The 18,382-nt window shown below is 39.8% G+C and overlaps 1 pseudogene; it reads left to right on the forward strand.

The window, feature by feature from the left end:
• Window positions 1–455: 455 nt before the first annotated feature.
• LOC136388458 (sin3 histone deacetylase corepressor complex component SDS3-like) lies at window positions 456–10,488 on the forward strand (annotated as a pseudogene).
• Window positions 10,489–18,382: the final 7,894 nt, after the last annotated feature.

Below are 18,382 nucleotides of genomic sequence, written 5' to 3' on the forward strand. Positions count from 1 at the left end.
TTTGGCATCATGGATGGACTCATGACCACACTCTGTGCCATCACTGCTCCTGAGAAGACTGTGGATGGCCCCTCTGGGAAGCTGTGACGTGATGGCTGAGGGGCTGCCCAGAACGTCATCCCTGCTTCTACTGGAGCTACCAAGGCTGTGGGAAAGGTCATTTCTGAGCTGAATGGGAAGCTCACTGGCATGGTGTTCTGTGTCTCCACCCTCAGTGCATATACCGTGGATCTGACCTGCCACCTGGAGAAAACTGCCAGTGGTGGTGAAGCAGGTGTCAGACGGGTCCCTCAAGGACATCCTGGCTATACTGAAGACTAAGTTGTCTCCTGCCACTTTAACAGTGATACCCACCCTCCACCTTTGATAATGGGGCTGATACTGCCCTCAAGGACCACTCCTTTCCCGATATGACAGTGAATTTGGTTATAACAGGACAGTGGACCTGATGGTCTATGACCTCTAAGGAGTAAGAACCTTCTGGGCCACCAGCTCCAGCGAGAGGAAGAGAGGCCCTCAGCTACTGGGAAGTCCTTGCCCCAAACCAACCCCCAACACACTGAGAAGCTCCTGACCTCTACAGTTTCCATCCCCTTGACAGACTCCTGGACAAAGGGGAGGACTGAGGGAGCCCCACTTGTCATGAACCATCTATAAAGTTTACTGTACCCCCCCCATAAAGAAAGTGATTCAATATCCACGGGTCCACAAAGTTATCATATAAAAGCTCTAAGTCATTAGGGAAAACTAAATCTGCCAAATTGTGTACTATAGTTGGGGCTCTTGTCAACATGATGAACTTAGAAAGATGTCTGTCTGAATAGATTTTGTTTTCATGGCTAAATAGAAACTACAAGTTACCTTGAAAGGAAAACATACTTACATCTATCTTTTTACATGGCAAATAGTTTTCCTAAGAATTCATTTTGTTTCAAATTACTATTTTTCTGGGAAAGAAGGATATGGAGTCTAATAACGCATTGTTGGACATTATTTTATTTTAAAATTTCAACCACATATTTCTCTGCATTAAGTTAACTTTAATATAGAATTTTAGAGCCTCTTGGAATTTTAACTAGGAATTATTCATTTACCTCAAACACTCCACTTATTCCTTCGGAAGCCCCCCGGGTTCTTTGGGGAGAAAAGAACCCAACATTTATTGACTACTTACTCAGGGCTAGGCACCATGCTAGATATATCACTTGTGAGATAATTTTGTTCTCATAAAATATTACTATTCTCCATTTGCATTTAGGAAAAAAGACTCACAGGTAAAAATCTTTTCCAAGGTCATGTACGTGCTAAGTGTCAGAACTATTATTGAGCCCATGGTTCCCTGACAGGACAGCCAAAGCTCTTCTCATAGAAAGACCCTGCCTTCCTTTCAAACACACAGAAGCCAACCAGCATTTCCCTTCCCAGTCATAGCAGAGAGGTGAAGTGGAGGTTGCAAAGGAGGCTGGGAAGTGCCAGCTGCTGTGAGCTGCATCCGGCTTCCTCTAGGACCAAGGCAGGCTGGGAAAAGCACCGAACACCACGTAACACCAGTGCTGGTGCCGCTCTTCTCCATGCAACTTGTGCTCGAGGCAAAAGTGAGGTTTTGTATCTGTGGTGATTTGGATTATTGTTCAGAAATATTTATTCTCTGTACCCCACTTCTAGGGAGGGTGTATTCTCATTTAATTTATATAGGACTTGGTCATGTGACCTACTTTGGCCAATTTTTATAGTTAGCAGAGTTGATATCAGCAGATTTGACACAAGCAGAGAATTCAAATTTGATCACCTGGTTGGGTTTGGTCTCTCTGGCTTCCACGATCACCCTGAGAAGAATGTGATCCAGCTAGGAGGTGAGAGACACATAAACCCACATAACGTGTAGCTAAGATGAAAATAAACCATGTTATTTTTGAACTATTGAGATCTGGGTTGGTTTTTGTGCAGGAAAAGCTGATTGAATTACTGTCTCAATCTAGCCTACTGAGATTTACCTTTTCATAAACTTCCCTTTAACTTCACCTATTTTCTAAAACTGAATTTCCCATTGCAGGGTAATAGTCTAAGATAACTGAGGCTCTGTCTGGGCCACTATTCTCATATATCAATACTAACCTTGCTGCAAAGGTAATTATAAGTAAATAAATAAATAAGATAGATTAATAAAGTTGTAAGTGAGGTGGGTTAGCAAGTTTTGTAGATATCCTTAAGTGTATGTGGTTTTAACAGAAACTACAGCATTTATACAAATAATATCTACTTCATTTTTTTTGAATAAAGTGCTTTGCTTGACAATTTTAGGAACCACACTGGATGACATAAATGCGTTTATGATATTCCTGTGAGGAAATATTCAATTGATGTAGAGCTTTCTTTATCTTAAAGGGCATTTAAACTATTTAATGGATTTTAAGTTTTTGCATTTATAGAACCCGTTCCCACCACAGAGATCAGGTGCTATTTAAGTTTTCTCTTGGTTCTTAGATGAATTTTAAAATAGAAAGTCACTTACCAATCAGTGCATGATGTAGAGATATCCAAAGCACATCTGCAACAATCATTGTGCTGTTTTGCCTCATTTTATTGTTCTCTGCCAATCTGATGTCATTTCCCCAAAACAGCTAGAGGAAATTCCACTTTCCTCACATAATGGTATTATATATGCTAAACCTCACGATACATTTATCGTAACTGCAATTCCACTAGATTTGTCTATGACTTCCCTCCATATTACAATTTTTAAAATTCCATGTATCAGGAATAAGTCATTACTTAGCCTCCCCTCCCCCTCTCTCTTTTGGATAGAGAACTAACTCACATGTAGTCTATAAGGACTCATGGTTAGAGCTCCCTTGTGACTAAGAAGAAATAAAAAAAAAACACTTTGAGAATAATTTATTCCAATTATGGCTGTGTTAGTTCTCAGATATGCGAAGATCACAAAATAGTGAAAGAACAAGTGAAATGGAACAAAAATTTGACTAAGATAATGATGACCTGTCCCTTTTCTCAACCAGTGGGCCAGTTTCTACTCATCAAATAGTCCCCTATCTCCTTTTTTCAGCTATTTCTTGTCATCCATTCTTCTGTAATTGCCAATATTTCAATCTTTCACTCCAGGCTTTCAATTTTCTGGGCAACATTTGTCAGCGTTTTGATGCTTGCATTGTACATGGCTCAAAAAACCATCATTAGCCTGATTTTTACAGTGATAACTCCATAACCATTATGTTATAGCAAATCTATAGTTTCTAAAACCGATGGATGTTAAACTATGAGGCAAAAAAGAAAGAGAAATATCTTTAAAACTCTACCTCCCTATCCTTTACTTTTCCCCCATACAGAACAATACTTACCATATCTAAAGTCCAATGACTGATTCATCATTAAGATATTTTCTGAAGATTTGTTTAAAGATTTTTTTTTAATTCTTAAAGATTTAAAAAAAAGAAACTGAAGTTCTTTCTAAGAAGGCAATTTGTCACTATGATAAAATGTAAAGGATACTTGTCTAGAAGTCGAAAGACTTTGATATCATTGGTCTGCTCAAAGTTGTGATTTTGGGTAAGGCACTGGCCTTTACCAAATGTCAGTGTTTTCTTTTATAGTATAAAGAATATTAGTTATGTCAGCATCATAGAATTGTTGGGATAATGAAATTACAGAATACCAGGGTTAATCTGTTTAAATGGTATCATCAATTTTAAAAAATAGTTTAAAAGGATTAAGAAAAATAATGATTAACTTATATTTCGTGATTCTCGCTTCTGACATATAATGTGTACTGAGCCTCAATATGGAGTCTTAGAATTCATAGTTTGAGAAACCCATATAGGAGGCTGAGGTAGGCTGAGAAATCACCCCTTCCCCCTGAGATATCCATGTCCTAATCTCTGGCACCAATATATGTTACTTTATATGGGAAATAATTGGTCTTTACAGGTGTGATTAAGTTAAAGGTCTTGAGGTTGAGAAATTATCCTGGGTTACCTGGGTGAACCCTAAATGCAATCACAAGTATCCTTATTAATGGAGGCAAAGGGAGATTTTTCACACATGAAAGAGAAGTCAACATGCTCATAAAGACAGCCAGGACTAACGAAGCTGCAAGCCAAGGAATGCCGGCAGCCACTAGAAGCTGGGGCAGGTAAGAAATGGAGCCTGTTTTAGAACATCCAGAAGGAGCATAGCTCTGCTGAGCCTTCATTTTGGCCCAGTGACACTGATTACAGACTTCTGGACTTCAGAATAATTTTTTATTATTTTAAGCCACTAAATTTGTAGTAATTTATTATAGTAGGCTTAGAAAACTGACACAGGTACTTGAGCCCTACACTTACCACAGCTCTTAGTATAGAAGGCAAAACACACCTGTTTTATATAAAACATGGCTTCATAATAAATAAGTTATGTAAAGCAACAGGCAGAGTAGGTGCTCATTAAGTATAAGTCTTAGTTCTCCTGTTCTATTGAAAAGTATCCAAACAAGGCCTTTACCAAATGGCTATAATTTACTGAGAATGTACCATAAGCCAAGTAATTTTTTAAATGTTTTTTTTGTGCATTAATTTTATTTCATTCTCATAATAACACTCCTATGCCATTTTTCAGATGAGGATACCAAGACACTGAGAGATGATATAACCTACCCAGGTCACACAATAGCTGGCAGAGCCCCAACTCCAATCCAGGCAGTCTGGTCCAGAATCAATTTTTACCCATTATACAACACTGAGTCCCCATGTAGCAGATCAAGACACAAGCCTGATTCTCATGGGAGTTACAGTCAAGAGGCATCAGTATAAAAGCAATGTACTTTGTCGACTTATTATTATATAATGCACTCAGTTTTCTACAAAAAAAATAATAAGAAGAAAGAAAGAAAGAAAGAAAGAAAGAAAGAAAGAAAGAAAGAAAGAAAGAAAGAAAGAAAGAAAAAGAAAAAAAGAAAGCCTTATGTCGTCACACTTGTTTGGGAACTCATTCAGTCCAGAACCATGTGGGTATCAGTGCAGGGACATCTCTTGGCCCCAGGATGTACTACAATGTCTGCTCTGCCTATTCCTGGGAGCTAAGATGCAGAGATAATAGATCCACGCAGAACTCCGTATGGCATATTTTACATCCCTAATTAATGTGATCCAAAGCCCGTTGCTCATCAGTGTAGTGAACAGAGTCTTTCATTCATCCAATCAACAGATGGCTGTTGAGTGAAAAATACTATCTTAGAGCTCCTGCCTGCAGGTGACACAAAGATGAGCAATATACACTTTCTACTCTGAAGGAACCACACTGTGGCAAGAGATCCAGGCTGCCATTTGTGTTTCCAGAGCATTCAATGACCCAGTGCTGGACATCTAAAATCCAACTGGTTTTCAGCAGTTCTCACAGACCATCGTGAGTGTGTGGCCAGTGGTCACGGCCACCATCACAGCTGCCTGGCCCATGCAAGTTCGCATTGGATTCATACAGTCAGTAAAGAAACAACAGAACCAGAATCTGGTGGGCCATCATCTTTAATCCTAGCTTGCACCCGGCGGGCAAGTAAAAACACACGCTGGGCTCCAAAATCCACTCATTCAGTGCTCACAAAGCTACTGACTTATCCGAGTTTCCTAAAATCAAAGGTTTCTAGCTCACCAGACTTATTCACCTCTGTTCCCTATCTCCTTCCTTCTCCCTGCACAAACTCGGCACAAACTGGCTTCTCACTCAGCACTCTACCATCTTGGCTGCTTCTCCTGGCCTCCTCCATGTGGCCTTTCTCTGCTCTCTCTTCTAATGCTAATCCACCACCCTACATCAAAAAGGGTTGGAAAGGCTTAGTCTTAAAACTAAGCCTTAGGTTATAAGAATCCTGCCTGCTTACAGCCTGTTCCCCCACATTCAATGCAAACTATAAGTGACCAAACATATATATCATATTTACAAACTTATTTGACCAACAGCGAGGTAAAGATTATTTGGTGTTATTTGGATCACTATTATTTATAAGTATTGCCAGAGGTCTTATTTGCACCATAAACAAAGTGTTTTTCCTTGGAACATTTAGAATGATATTTTTTACGGACAGCTATTCTAGGGCATGCTGGCTCAATTTTGTATTCTGCCCTATAGGCACAGAGCTAGGAAGATGACCCTGTGAATATCAAAAATGCATGTCATCCTATTCACAAACCAGTCAAGATCTGAGTTCAGAATTCTGTTCCTCCTGAATGAGCTGGGGATTTTAGAGGCATCTAAAGCAGAGTTTACTCCTGCACTGTCTACGAGTCTTCATATCTTTAGATAATAAACAGAAACTTGCTGTATTTTTCTAGTGCAAAAGAGAGAAAACTGACATCTCAATTTTTTTGGAGACAGTCTGGTTCCTCTTTCTCAGAGCAATATCAGAAAATCTTGACCCGCTTTTTTGAAACAGGCTGCATCGGTCAAGATCTTATTCCACTTAATATTTGGAAACAGCCCCTTCTAAGGCTGGAGAGAAATAAAATACATTTCACCTTTATAGAGCATCTTTTATCCAATTTCAGCAATGTTATCCAAGAGTTCCAAAATATTCTTAAGAGAAATTAAGAAAATTATTGCATGTAATTTTTATGAAATTTGAGAATCTCTTCTCTAAAGTATGCTTAAAATTTTCAAGATATTAAAACATATCAATTTCTGAATACCAACATAAATATTTTCACAAATACTGCACACACACATATAAAGCAATTTTTAATAAAGTGACTTTTATATGACCTTGCATTATGAACAAGTTCTAGAAACAGCAGCCTCTCTTACTGGACTACTAAAAATTTCTCATTATTTAAGAACCAGTGCCCTGGCCGGTTGGCTCAGTGGTAGAGCATTGGCCTGGCGTGCAGGAGTCCCGGGTTCGATTCCCGGCCAGGGCACACAGGAGAAGCGCCCATCTGCTTCTCCACCCTCCCCCCCCCCTCTTTCCTCTCTGTCTCTCTCTTCCCCTCCCGCAGCCAAGGCTCCATTGGAGCAAAGTTTGCCTGGGCGCTGAGGATGGCTCTGTGGCCTCTGCCTCAGGTGCTAGAATGGCTCTGGTTGCAACAGAGCAATGCCCCAGATGGACAGAGCATCGCCCCCTGGTGGGCATGCCAGGTGGATCCCAGTAGGCGCATGCGGGAGTCTGTCTGACTGCCTCCCCGTTTCCAACTTCAGAAAAATACAAACAAACAAACAAAAAAACAAAAAAAAAGAACCAGTGTCCACAGTTGTTCATTGTATGCCATGAAAGAATATATGCAGTATACAAAAAAAAAAAATGAATAAGATCTAATTTTGTATCTCTCCCAAAATATAATTATGGAGCACTACATGCAGGGTACTGTGTTCAATGCCTCAGCATGTGATACTTTACTCATAAGATGAACATGCAAACAGATACAGTTCCATCACAAAATAGTCACGAGGATATAAAGTACAGCACAGGACATGCAGTGAATAATATTATAGTAATTATTATATACAGTGCCAGATGCATACTGGAAATATTGGGGGGACCACTTTGTAAAATAGATGATTGTCTAACAACCACGCTGTTCACCTGAAATGAATACAAAATAATATGTAAGCTGTAATTAAAAAATAAAATTTTAAAAATGATATAAAAGCAGATAGAGGCCTTTTTTCAAACTCCTGCTATATGCCAGGCACTGTTATAGGTGCTTTAAACATATTATTTTTAATCTCCTTACATCACTAACAGGTAGATATTTTGGTCCCTGGTTTACAGATGGGACTCTGAGAGGTGACAAGGCCAATATTTTGCAGGACTAAAACTCCAATCTATGACTGCACGCTTTTCCTGTTTCTTAGTATTAGGACATGAGGCAGTGTGTGACAAGAAGCAATGGGCGACCCCGAGCGTATACAGCAGTCTCTTTAAAGCCTATCAGATGGGTCCTGAGAACCCTGATGAACTTTATCAAGGGGAAGGGAAAGCAGTGGAATTGCCAAAGTACAAACGATTGACAAGACGGACCAGAGGCTGCGTACGCTTAGGTAATGCTAACCATTTCTAAAACCGCTTGTGATGCGTTAAAAATCATTGTGTTCAAGTGGCTAGGACTCTCCAAATACTAGTTCAAAACTTATATATCTATCCACACATGCCCATACATATATCCATGTGCACATACACACACACACACACACACACACACACACACACACACACATATTTACAAACAATCCTTTTCGGAACTAAATTAGCAATAGCTAGCAACAGAGGTGATAAGAAATATATGAAATGAACCATTATAACCTTTTTCCCTACCCTAGGCTGCTTGTCTTGACAGAACCCCGTGGGACCTTGAATGCAGAGGTACAGAACTCCTAAGTTCCCAGGTCACTATAAAAAAAAAACCTACACCAGAAATGCCATGCGCGGGTTTCAGGACCAGTAGGGAATAACTGGTGACCGTTCTCATACGAATGGTATGAAAATGTGTTCATTCACAACCTCTCCAATGCAGGCACGCAATCCCTTTCCACTCATCTGTAAATGAGATCATATATGTCAAAAGAGAAAGATCATCCTTGGCTGAAGTACTAATAAATGCAGAAGTGACATGTCCACTAGTTCAGACATGAGAGGTGTTCTGTAAATTAAAATATAATACTTTCAAGTACACTATACAGCTCTTCCAAATGATCTTCAGAATTTCTATATAAATCTCAAAAGCCTAATCAGCCTTATGAGAAAGCAGCAGTTTATTTAAACATGATTCTGGAGGTGCTAAAAAGGTTCCCTCACATATTGCTATCTCCCATTACTTTTAATTCCCTCTAAAGAACCATTCCTTTTGAGTTCTAAAACCTTTTTGTTGATCCTTAGAAGACTCCTATTAAAATGCACCTACCACTGGGGCCTCTGTTGGCTGAATAGAAGAAATTCTTATCAGCTGGTGTTTCTCCTATGACAGCTGGCAAAGAATAAAGCTCTCCAGAAATAAGATGTGGGACTTCTGCCCTGGGGTGACTGCAGAGCTTGGCATTGAGTAGTGTGGGGGGAGAGAAACAGACCAACCTTGCCTATCTCACAATGTTGCCCAAGGGCCGCCCCGTTCACTGATTTTATCATAAAGATATCTTGCTTGACAATTTCAAATCTGATAACATGCTACTGTGTAATACTCGGTACTGCTTTCAGGCTACTCATTAATTACTGCTTCAGTGCACTAATTGGTGTCCCACTTGACTGAAGGAGGGACTACAGTTCCCTGAAGAACACAACTCCCCCCGAAGGAATTATTTTACACCCTAGTAAAGGCTAACTCAGCAATGTCTGCCTTTTACTGCTCCACTGGAAGCTAAATTTGAGTCAAGATAATCCACATATAGGTACCAAAAAAATAAAAGTTCTATTACTACAGTAACAACTGTTAATTACCTACTATAATCTGGCATTTTACCCACATGCTCTAATTTCTAAAAAACAAAAAAAAACACTTGCAAGCTAACTATTCTTGTGCCCATTTTGCAGATATTGAAATTGAACTAGAGAAACATAAGCCCAAGTCACAAAACTGTTAAGGAAGAGACTTTGAATTTGCTGACACATCCAAGCATAGTGTATTGCTTATCTACACACAGGGATCTTGCATCCTCATTATTTAATACTGTTGACCAACTGCACCATTATCATCAGACAGTGTTGAAGGCCTACTAGCCATCAACCAAACAGGGCACAAAGAAGGAGTACACGAGAGAACACATACACTAGTAGAGCATCACAAAGAGATAATTAATAGCTCAAGACAGTGCCACGGCCGGGTATCTCAGTTGGTTGAAGTGTTCTCCATATATGCCAAGGTTTCAGGTTTGATTATGGTCAGGGCACATACAAGAATCAACAAAGGAAAGCATAAAAAAGAGGAACAACAAATCAATGTTTCTCTTTCTCTCTCCCCCTTCCTCTCTATCTCTAAAATTAATAAATTAATTTTTTTTTAAATAAGATGAAAAGAAAATTATGGAACTGACTGGAGTCTCTATGGAAGTGAAAGAAACCCATCATGACCAGGACGTTGCAGAAGCGACCAAATGATCCTGTCCCTTCCTCTTCCAAACAAGAAGAGAAAACCGGCTCCTGCACGGCTAAACCATTTGTTAACAGATAAACAGATTATGGAGGACCTGAGAATGTTAAATAAGCTCAAGTCACCCAAGAGACCAGCATCTCCATCCTCTCCTGAACACTTGCCTGCCACACTTGCCGAGGCTCCGGCCCAGAGATTTGAAGGCCCGATAGAAGATGGCAAATTGTACTACAATAAAAGATGGTACCACCAGAGCCAAGCCATTCATCGGGGGTCAAAGAACAACCAGAAACTGAGCTGTGTGATGAGTTCTGTTGGAGCCAGTGAGATCTGGGTAAGACAGACAAGTGACAGCACCACGATGAGGAGCTACTCGGGCCAGCTCCAGTGTGGGCTCTTTATGATCCAACAGAGATCAGCGGCTTGATTTCTACAGTGCTCTGCTTCCCTTTACCTTGTTTCTGGAGTGGTTCTTGGGTTTTGGTTTTGTTTTCTTCTTAATAGAAAGTTTTTAACTTAGAAATAGCTCCTTGGACTTGGAAAATAGAAAACACTGTTGGGGATTCTGCGAGGCACTTTCGTGGCCAGTATCCTCCACCTTTTTGTTTCATTCTTTACTGCCTCAAATTTTTCTGGCCACTTGCCACCATGAGACAATTTTACTTGCAGGAGTATTGGGAGTTTGATTAACTTAACTGATTTTCTTTCTTTCTTTCTTTCTTTCTTTCTTTCTTTCTTTCTTTCTTTCTTTCTTTCTTTCTTTCTTTCTTTCTTTCTTTCTTCCTTCCTTCCTTCCTTCCTTCCTTTCTTTCTTTCTTTTGTCCCCCAAAACTGCCTTTGAGTTTGAAGGAACAGTTCATTTCTATGAATTATCTTTAGGTCTTTCTACCATGAAGAGGAGCAGGAAGGGGTACACTCTATAATGTGTTTTCACATCTTGAATCTGATCAGTGGATCATGTAGCTGCTTCCTTGTTCAGCTCAACTTGCTTTATCCTCCAGAAGCTTGGGGCAAAGGTCCTAGAAGAAGTAGATTAATATTCCTGGCTCTCAGCCTTTTCAGAAAAATGAATGCCTGTGTAAAATCTGGCGTATGCCATCACTTAAAAAAAAAAAAAGTAGTTCAAGACAACATGTATATATTATTGCTTAAGGCATAATACAAACAATAAGTGTTCCAAAAGTTTTTGATCACTAAAAACTATGATATTCAATATTGTATTAATTTTAACCTGTAGATTAGATATTTATATGACACTGGGGAACACATTTTTTTTTCATTTTCCATTGCATGAGGTTTTAGAAATTCTTCTATATATATCTGCATTGCTGATTCCAAATCTGAAATCTGTTTTTTGGTGCATGCTCTAGTTTTTATGCAATTTTTTTTTGTTACAGTTAATGGCATGCATTGGTTTTTAAATTGGAGTTAAAATGCAACGACTCTTGGATTGAACATAACCACAGGGCAATTAATGTTTTACAAACATCACTTTTACATAATTGTAGTTGTTTTTAAATGTAAAATATTACTATCTGATAAAAACACCCTCTTATTTTGTTTTAAGATTGAACATGGTTTCTTTGAGTAGGTGTAAATGTAAGAATAGTCCTGACACCTTCTGTTATACATATATGTGGCTGTTACACACTTAAACATCAAAGGCACAATATTTCATCATTTGTGACACATGCATATATTGCCTATTTTCAAGTTCCCCTTGGCAATCAAGACAAGAATTGGGCTTCTCATATTGTGTGTCATAATTGTGAGGAAATGCTTCGTGACTGGACAAAAGGAAAATGCAAAGGAATGCCTTTTGGTATTCCCATGGTTTGGCGTGAACCTAAGGACCACAGCAGTGACTGTTATTTCTGACTGTTATCCATACAAAGGGCATCAGCAAGAAAAAATGGCAACCTATCCCACACTCTGAGACACTCCTAGTTCCAGTTTTCAATGGCTTTATTTCTTCTAAGGATGAAGAAAATGAACATGGTGATCAAGTGTATTTTGATAAGATGCATGAGGAAATGGTTGTAGAATCTGAAGGGTCTTCTTCTGATGCCAAGCAGTCATTAATCCCTCAGCAGTTTAGCCAACCCAAATTGAAACTTAGTAAGAGACTTGGGCCTATCAAAGAAAGCAGCTGAGTTATTACCCTCTAGGCTTCAAGAAAAGAATGTGTTTCTCAGGTCAGCTAAAGTATCCCATTTTAGGAAGTGTGAACAAATTCTTGTGGATTTTATTTTTCTGAAGACAAACACTTTGTTTACTGTCATGATATCAGTAGTCTTCTCAGCTAGCTAGGTGTTACCACTTATAGTCCAACAGAATGACGGCTATTTCTTGACAGCTCTAAACCGAGTCTGAAATGCGTTCTTCTACACAACAGTAATGTTTATGCAGCAGTTCCAACTGGCTAGTCAACTCATCTGTGAGATATAATGACATAAAAATTGTCCTCGACTTTCTGAAATATGAAGAGCATAACTGGATCACTTGTGTGGATCTTAAAATGGTAAATTTCCTGCTAGGACAACAGAGAGGTTTCATAAAGTATTCTTGCTTTCTGTGTTTGTGGGACAGCCAAGCTCGGGAGAAACACTGGACACAGAAGGAGTGGCCAAAACGTGAATCTCTGGAAGTAGAGATACAAAATATTGTGAATGAACCTGTAGTTAATCGAGACAGGATCATTTTCCCCCCACTTCACATCAAACTTGGCTTAATGAAGCAGTTAGTTCAGGCTTTGAATAGAGAAAGTGAATGCTTTCAACATATTATTTCTGCTTTTCCTGCCTTGTCTTTCAAGAAGATAAAAGCAGGTGTATTCAATGAACCTCAAATTCAAACCCTCATATGTAACAAAGAATTTGCCAGGAAGATGAATAAGAAGGAGAAAGCAGCATGGCAGTCTTTTGTGGCAGTTACAAAGAACTTCCTTGGCAACAAAAAAGCAGTAAATTATGAACTTCTGGTTCAAAGGATGCTGTTGGCTTTCCACGACATAGGATGTAACATGAGCGTTAAGATTCACTTCCTGAACAGTCACCTTTATAAGTTTCCCGAAAATCTTGGAGCTGTTAGTGATGAGCAGACTACTGCTGGAGCATCAAAAGAGATTGTCCTCAACAAATACACCAACGCAAGAGCTACAAATGCAAATTTTTGCCTTAATAGAATATAAGTAAGTTTTACGCAAATTTTATGATTAAAATAAGTGTTTTAATATGTTCTACTTCAAAATTGTAGACAAATTCTGATGCAATCATATCTTTTAGTGTATTAGTGTATTGACTGCATTAGATAAATTATTATATTTTCATAAAGATGATGCCCAAGAAGACATTCCACTTCATTATGTTAAACTAAATGTTGAAAATTTTACAATAAAATGAAAACCTAAAATCTTGAATTGTAATAAAAACTGTATCTTACAGAGAAAAACTAATGTCAGATTTGAGATCAGCACACTCAAATTAGGTAAGAACAAGTGTTTTTGTGGATGCAACAAAAATTTTGTTCCTCAGTATAATTCACAAAACGATCACTTTGATAAATCTAGTAACCATCTGACACCATATATAGTTATTACAATATTATTAACTATATTTCCTAAGCTGTAATTGACATACCCATGACTATTCTGCAATTGTAACTTAAAAATTTTTAATTAAATAATTAAAATAAATTCTAAAAATAGAAATTAAAAGGAAGAGAGAAGAACACATTCAAATCTTGCATAGAGATCAAGTATGACAAAAGTTAAACAAAAAAAGCTATGATGATCAGAATAAAGACCATAAGAAGGACAAACATTAAATAATGTTGGAGAAGATTCTTAACCTTGACATTATTGACATTCTGGGTTACATTACTCTTTATTGGGGGGGAGGCTGTCCTGCATATTACAGGATGTTTAACAGCATCTCTCGTCTCTACCCATTGAACACCAGTAGCACAGTCCATTTATGACAATCAAAATTGTCCCTAGACATTGCCAACTATTCTCTGGGAGAGCAAAATCACTCTAGTTAAAAGCCTCTGGTAGAAAACTATTTAGAAATGCAGTTTTATAATATGTTATTTTCAAGTGAAAATGGTTATAAAATAAATTATAGTATATGATTTAATTTTTTTTAAAAAAGAAAGTAAATGTATACCAAAAAAATAAAACTTTAAGAATACCAAAGTGTTAGTGGTCAACCTGATGCTAGTATAAAGGGTAAATTTTTATTTTCTTTGTATATTTTCCAGAGTTTCTGTGTTTACCATAAAAAATATAACTTTCTTTTGTAGCATGTTATAGCATTCTAGAAATTCTAGGCACTCATTTATTTTAAATCTATATAGTAAGGCAACAGGGAACCTCGTCTAACTCTGGACCAAAGATAAAGTTATTCCCAGATAAATGTAAACTCCAGACTAGTAAATCACACAGTCTTATAATTTTAATTGCTTCTATCTTGGTTGCCTGGGGACCTTTAAACTGAGAAATTACCACAAATAACAGCCAATCCTGAATCACATAGCAAAAGGAAATGCAAAACTGCTCTGGAGAATTCCTCCACATCCTAGGCTTCAAGGAGAGATTTTCACCACACCCCTAAAAATGCAATAAACAAGTTTCCCCTAAATTAAGTCACAATTACCTGAGGACAAACTTACCATAGTGTTAGTCAAATAAGTCTGTAAATATGATATATATGTTTGCTTGCTTATAGTTAGCATTGGGTGTGAGAGACAGGCTGTAAACTGGCAAGGTCCTTATAGCCTAAGGCTTAGTTTTAAGACTAATAAGGCTTTCCCGCCCTTTTAATACTAAGATCTTTTCAAAACTAAGCTTTTCCCACACCCTTGACTGTTGCATGATGTGGGGTGGTGCACTCTTATGAGGAATCCCATTTATGCCTCAGATAAGTGGCTTTATATCAGAGACTTCTTTATTTGTATATTGGCTTAAAGGCTTTGACTTCTACAGTATAAAATGAGGCAGATTTGGGGCTGTCTTTCTCTCTATCTCTCTCTTTCTCTCTGTTGGGCAGATAAAATGTATTAGGTTCACTTTGTTAAAGAGGCCGTTGCCCAGGTGATATTAATGTGTGTTGAGAATCCTTATAGCCTGGGGCTTGATTTTGGGATTAAGCCTTTCCCACCCTTTTTGATGTGGGGCGGTACAATCCAATCATGCCTCAGAGAAGTGACTTTGTATTAGAGACTTCCCTATTTTGTATATTGGATTAAGGGTTTGGATTTCTACACTATAAAATGGGGACGGAGCGGGAGCTTGCGCTCTTGGTTCCTGGGATGATGAGCAGAGAGCAGCAGAAGGAGGCCATGTGGAGTAGGCCAGGAGAAGCAGCCAAGATGGCGGAGTATTGAGTGAGAGGCCAGTTTGTGCAGTTTGACGCAGGGAGAAGGAAGGAGATGGGGAACTGAGGAGAATAAGGCTGGTGAGCTAGAAACCTTTGATTCTAGGAAACTCGGATAAGTCAGTGGCTTTGTGAGCACTGAATGTGACTGGGTTTTGGAGCCTAATGTGTATTTTTACTTGCCTGCCGGGTGCAAGCTAGGATTAAAGACTATGGCCCACCAGTTTTTGGCTCCATTGTTTCTTTACTGACTGTCCGAATCCAATGCGAACCTGCATAGGCCAGAAGGCTGCTGTGATGGCAGCCCTGGCCATGGCTTCTGGCTTTACAGTGAATAAGGCTGGTGAGATAGAAATCTTTGATTCTAGGAATACTCGAATGAGTCAATGGCTTTGGGAGCCCTGAATGGAAAGGGAAGTGTTTTCCCACTGTGTGTCTTTTCTCATCCACTGGGTGTGAGCTAGGATTAATTGTAATGGCCCACCAGTTCTTGGCTCCGTTGTTTTATTACTGTCTGTCTGTTGGGCAGATAAAATGTATTGTGCTCACTTTGTTAAAAATAGGTGCTGCCCACGTGAGGCCGTTGCCCAGGTGATATTGATGTGTGTTGAGAATTGTTGTAGCCTGAGGCTTGGTTTTGGGATTAAGCCTGTCCCACCCTTTTTGGTGTGAGGTGGTACAATCCTATCATGCCTCAGAGAAGTGACTTTGTATTAGAGACTTCCCTATTATGTATATTGGATTAAAGGTTGTAAAGCTACACTATAAAATAGGGGTAGAACGAGAGCTTGCTCTCTTGGTTCCTGAGGTTAGCATGAGAGAGCAGAGAGAATAGAGCCAGCAGCGGGAGGAGGCCACGTGGAGAAGGCCAGGAAAAGCAGCCAAGATGGCGGAGTGCTGAGTGAGATGCCAGTTTGTACAGAGTTTGTATCTGGGATAAGGAAGGAGATGGGGAACTGAGGAGAATAGGGCTGGTGAGCTAGAAACCTTTGATTCTAGGAAACTCGGATAAATCAGTAGCTTTGTGAGCACTGAATGTGACTGGGTTTTGGAGCCCAGTGTGTATTTTTACTTGCCTGCCGGGTGCAAGCTAGATTAAAGACTATGGCCCACCAGTTTTTGGCTCCATGGTTTCTTTACCGACTGTCCGAATCCAATGCGAACCTGCATAGGCCAGGCTGCTTTGATAGTGGTGGCCCTGGCCTTGGCTCCTGGCCTTACACTGTCTGAATCAAATGCAAACCTGCATGAGCCAGGCGGCTGTGATGGTGGCCGCGGCTATTGGCTCTACATTTGGCATAGTCTGTGGCAGGATTCGAATCAGATTGGTATGGAGCCACCACTACCTTAGAGCGGTGGAGTGGAGGACTGGCTGCTGTTATGGTTTCCCATGGCTGTCCTTTTGGGGACCATAGGCTGGCTGACTTTTACAGTCTTGCATGAGGAAACCGAGACCTCTGTGAAAGAGACTTCCAGGGACTTACAAACAAAGCAATGGAAGGAGCTGGAGCAAACCTGGGAGAAAGAGATGCCAATCCTGGAGCTGGAGCAAGCACCAGAGGAGGAGGCCAACCAGGTTCACAAGATTCACCGGGAAATGGAGCAAGTGCTGGAGAAGGAATCAAAGGTGTGTGAGTTACAGATTGCCCTGAAGATTTCTCAGAGCCAGCTGCAGCAGGAGGCCAGGGCTGAGGCCAGGGCTGAGGCTGCAAGGCCCATGGGGCGGCAGGGAGCAGCAGCCTGTGGCTCGAGCCCCGCTGTGGGAGCTGGCATTTCCAGCTCCTCTGCTGAGGATGAGAAGGCTAAAGATGCTGTCCGCAGTTTCCAGAAGGTGAGAGCCCCGCAGCAAGGAGTACCCACTATGCCCCTGGTAGGTCTGAGATTCTGGGATATAAGGATGAATGCCATCATGCTCTCTGGAGCAGAGATGGAAATGCTGACTGCCATTGCCACGTGCTCCTCTTCGGGACGGTGTAAGACCTGCCAGGACGGCAGGGATGAGGGGGGTGGCTGAGGCCCCATGTGCATGGACTGATTCCTGGACTATGACCAGAGTGGGCACTGGCTCCTTTATTGGATGGACTTATGGATTTTGGACAATGTGAAATATCCTGATGGTGGGGGGTGGGGGGGCTTTGCTGGAGGTGAATAAGGCTGGTGAGGTAGAAACCTTTGATTCTAGGAATACTTAGATGAGTCAGTGGCTTTGGGAGCCCTGAATGGAAAGGGAAGTATTTTCCCACTGTGTGTATTGTCTCGCCCACCGGGTGCAAGCTAGGATTAAAGCTAATGGCCCACCAGTTCTTGGCTCTGTTGTTTCATTACCGTCTGTCCAAATCAAATGCAAACCGGCACGGGCCAGGCAGCTGTGATGGTGGCTGCGGCTACTGGCTTTACACATAGGTAAGTCAACAGATACAAATAAGAAGTTAAAGCTGAAAGACCATTAAATCACTAAAAGACAATCTAAAAAGAAAGCAAAGAGTATGTTTAAAGTGATAAGAGAAAGAATTAAGCACTCTTCCCCAAAAGGTAAGGCATTGTGAAAATAAATAAGTACTCAATAACTTTTTGGAAAGAAATCAACTGGTGCTTTGAGAAATGAAATGTATAACTGAAAAGAAAATTAGAGAAATGAAAGATCTAAAAATATTACTGCACCCCAGAGATGGAGATCATAAGAGACAAGTTAAAAATCATGGGGAACCAACTAACAATATCCAATATATCTTAAATATAAGTTTCCAGAAGAATGGGAGAGAGGCAATATTTAAAGAGACAATAGCTGAGAATTTTTTTCAAAATTGATTATAGCTATGAATTCATAGCTTCAAGAAGCTCATGATAAACAAACTAAAAAGCCATAGGTATAAACAGAGCAGTGAATTGATAAAATACGAAAGAGACAGCAACTAGATCAGTAGCTGATTTCTCAAAAGTTACCGT

Source organism: Saccopteryx leptura, chromosome 1, assembly GCF_036850995.1.
Source record: "Saccopteryx leptura isolate mSacLep1 chromosome 1, mSacLep1_pri_phased_curated, whole genome shotgun sequence".
Lineage (NCBI taxonomy): Eukaryota > Metazoa > Chordata > Mammalia > Chiroptera > Emballonuridae > Saccopteryx > Saccopteryx leptura.